The sequence below is a fragment of the Mastomys coucha genome, unplaced genomic scaffold (assembly GCF_008632895.1).
Source record: "Mastomys coucha isolate ucsf_1 unplaced genomic scaffold, UCSF_Mcou_1 pScaffold15, whole genome shotgun sequence".
Classification (NCBI taxonomy): domain Eukaryota; kingdom Metazoa; phylum Chordata; class Mammalia; order Rodentia; family Muridae; genus Mastomys; species Mastomys coucha.
The window spans coordinates 150,607,936-150,612,149 of NW_022196897.1; positions in this window are offsets into that span (position 1 = coordinate 150,607,936).

The window sequence follows — 4,214 nt, forward strand, 5'->3', positions numbered from 1 at the left end:
CTAGGGTGTAGTTTTGCTCCTTATGTTGATATTTTCCATCTATTATCCTTTGTAGGGCTGGATTTGTGTAAAGATATTGTGTAAATTTGCTTTTGTCATGGAATATCTTGTTTTCTCTATCTATGGCAATTGAGAATTTTGCTGGGTATAGTAGCCTGGGCTGGCATTTGTGTTCTCTTAGGGTCTGTATGACATCTGCCCAGGATCTTCTAGCTTTCATAGTCTCTGGTGAGAAGTCTGGTGTAATTCTGATAGGTCTGCCTTTATATGTTATTTGACCTTAATAGTGTTTCTTTGTTTTGTGCATTTGGTGTTTTAATTATTATGTGACAGGAGGGATTTCTTTTCTGGTCCAGTCTATTTGGAGTTCTGTAGGCCTCTTGAATGTTCATGGGCATCTCTTTCTTTAGGTTAGGGAAGTGTTTTTTCTATAATTTTGCTGAAGATATTTACTGGCCCATTACCTTGGGAGTCTTCATTCTCTTCTATATCTATTATCCTTAGGTTTGGTCTTTTCATTGCATCCTGGATTTCCTGGATGTTCTGGGTTAGGAGCTTTTTGCTTTTTGCATTTTCTTTGACTGTTGTGTCAATGTTTTCTCTGGTGTCTTCTGCCCCTGAGATTCTCTCTTCTATCTCTTGTATTCTATTGGTGTTGCTTGCATCTACGACTCCTGATTTCTTTCCTAGGTTTTCTATCTCCAAGGTTGTCTCCCTTTGTGATTTCTTTCTTGTTTCTATTTCCATTTTCAGATTCTGGATGGTTTTGCTCATTTCCTTTACCTGTTTGTGTTTTCCTGTAGTTCTTTACGGGGTTTTTGTGTTTCCTCTTTAAGGGTTTCTAGCTGTTTACCTGTGTTCTCCTGTATTTCTTTGAGGGTGCTATTTATGTCTTTCTTAAAGTCCTGTATCATCATCATGAAAAGTGATTTTATATCTGAATCTTGTGTTTCCAATGTGATGGTGTGTTCAGGAATTGCTATGGTGGGAGTATTGGGTTCTGATGATGGCAAGTGACCTTGGTTTGTGTTGCTTATATTCTTATGCTTGCCCCGCATCATCTGGTTATCTCTAGTGCTACCTGCCCTTGCTAAATCTGACTAGAGCCTGTTCTTCCTGTAATCCTGGTTGTGTCAGAACTCCTCAGAGTCAAGCTGTCTCTGTGATCCTGTGATTCTGGGATCTTGTGACCCTGGGCTTGTTAGATCACCTGGGAGTGCAGCTTCTGTGACAGACCGGAAGCAACCCGTGCCACTGGGCTGGTGGAGTTCCTGTGTGCCTGGTCCCGCTGGTCTCAGTTACTCCTGGTGTTAGGACAGATGTTGTGTCCTCCTCACCTCTGATCCTGGGTGTGTTAGAGCACCTGGGAGTGGAGCTTCCTCTGGGTGTTGTGGGACTGGCTGCGGAGCTTGTGCCCAAGGTCTGCTCAGGGCACCGGCGGCCCAGACAAGTGAAAAGCTTTTTTTGTTGTTGTTGTTGTTAAACATTTTAAATGCCATATATATTCTGCAGATCTCTGAAGCATTTGAGAACCATGTATCTATTAAGTACATCTAAACAAGACACACTTTGCTTGTTTCTAGTTACTTGTTTTGGGCTTAACTTTCAAACCATATACATGAGGCTAAATCAGGCTTACTCCTGTAATTAATTACATTAGGACTTAACGTGATTACAAGTATAGTTCTGAGCACATTAAAGAATTTGGGTTGGGTGGTGGTGGCACATGCCTTTAATCCCAGTACTTGGGAGGCAGAGTGGTGTGGATTTCTGTGTTCGAGGCCAGCCTGGTCTACAGAGTGAGTTCCAGGACAGCCAGGACTATACAGAGAAAGCCTGTCTCGAAAAAAAAAATTTTTATTATTTATAAGGTGTATGACCATTAACTTATATTTCTTAATTATCTTAAACACTTTACAGTAAGTTAATAGCTTTTATAAGACTAGGATTTTACAAAACATCCCTGTTAGTCTTAAAAATAATACTTTTTAAATTGAAGCTCTTTTAATATCAAAATAAAACTTTTAATCATAGATACAGTCCATAGAGAGACTGGCAACTTTACTGATCCTTTTATAGTGTGCTATTATAGAATATTGCAGATTTTTTGGTATGGTTCAATTGATCCAAATATCTAATGCTTAAAAGAAAAAAGAAGCTAGACAAATATTACTGTAAACCTAAGTAGGCCTTGGGAATTTATATTTATCTTGATTATCAAGTGTATCTTATTTATCAAACATAACCTTAAAATTTTATCATTCTATACAGTATATTCTAAGCCAGGGTTGAAGCTCATATACAGTATGCTGTGGCAAATATAACTTTAAATTTTTATCATCATAAAAAAAATCTATAGCAATCCAAAATATGAGACTTGTTGCTTCCTCAGTCTAAAATGAGGTACAATGATAAACAGAGAGCTCATTAGAAGTCAGAAGTTTTACAGTTGTCGCTCTATGCCACATGGTCATACAAAGTTGGTGGTTATGCCATATGGCATGTACTCTTTAATAACAGTGAACATGGTGGCTGCTTATGTCCTGATGTCACCAGCCAAGATGGAGGGGAGCCAAATGGTTGCTATTTTTGAAAATCTGTTTTTCTAGTACCTAGAGTTGAATCCAAGTTTCATACAAACACACAGATTTAAATCCAGACCACATACACACATATATAGATTTGAATCCAAGTTACATATACACATACACACAGAGTTAAATCTAAGCTACACACACACACACACACACACACACACACACACACACACACACTCCAGAGAAGTGTCAAGTGAAGAGTTTGTTGATACACCTCAAGATCTTAAAAAACATGTCCAAGTCAACCCTCAAATCACCAGACATAAGAAATAGTGAGTATCAGGGCAGAAAACAATGACACAGAAATGAAGACAAGGAAGGGTTAATGAAACACAGGGTCAGATCATTATAAACAGTATTGACAAACATTGGCTGAACTTAACAAAAGGAAATGAATGAAGATCCAAATGAATGAAGCCATGGATGAGGAAGGAGACATTGCAGCGGACAACATTGAAATCAGATCTCTGGGGCATACTTGGAATTTTTGTATTCTCATACACTGGAAAATCTAGAAGAAAATGAATCAATTTCTAGACATATGTTACTAAATCAAGCTAAGATGATATAAATACCTTAAACATATTCAAAACAAGTGATTCCATTGAAGTGATAATAAAAAATCTTCCAATGGGAAAAAAATCCAGGTCCAGATGTCTAATTGTATATAGTAGCAACAACTAGACTTTTTTCATAAATTAGAAAGTAAGGAATGATAACAGGATCTTTTTACAGATCCAGTGTTATTCTGACTCCAAAATCAGATAGAGACCCAATAAAGAGATGGGAGGTCGTTGGGGGAGGGGAGAGGCCAATGCCAGTGTGTATGCATGTGTGTGGAGTGGAGTCTAAAGCTCAACCTTGGCTATCATCCCAAAGATGTCAATCACCTTGGTGTTTTGAGAGTGGGTCTCTCACTGGCCTGGAGCTCATGAAGTAAACTAGATTTTGACTGGCCAGTGAGTCCCAGGGATCTGCCTATCTCGGCTGGAAGTTCCTGCCCCTATGCCTGTCATTTACAAGGGTGGCGGGCTCAGTTGGCAGACACTTTCCCAACAGACCTAGCTCACCAGCCCCTTGATTTTTTTTTTTTAAATGTAGACATTTCACAGATGTGAAAGGCTAAGGCGAACTGGTGAAGAAATGTTTCACTGAAGCAGACACAGGAGAGAGGAATGAGTGTTTCTTTTATAATTGCTTTCATCTTGTCCTAGAAGTTCCATGACGTTGTGTTTCTGGTTTACAAACAAACAAAATGGAAAAACAAGATCTCCAAGTAGCCCTTGCTGGTCTGGAATTTACTTTGTAGCCCAGGCTAACTCCCAGAGATCCTCCTGCCTCTACCTGTGAGTAAAGGCGCACACCTTGATGTCTGGCTTCTGTTTTCCTTTGATCTTAGGGATTTATACTTTTTCCTATTGATGTTCTGATGATCCACTCATCATGAAATCATGTGTCATCAGAATGTACTGCTGACACAGTGGTGCACACAGCTGTGGGCCATTCCATCCTCAAGAGTGCTTACATTGTCTATAGGTTTCTTGCTATTGACTTCTAGTTTATTTCATTGTGATCAGATAGAATGGGAAAACGTATTTCATATTTCTCTCCCTCCCT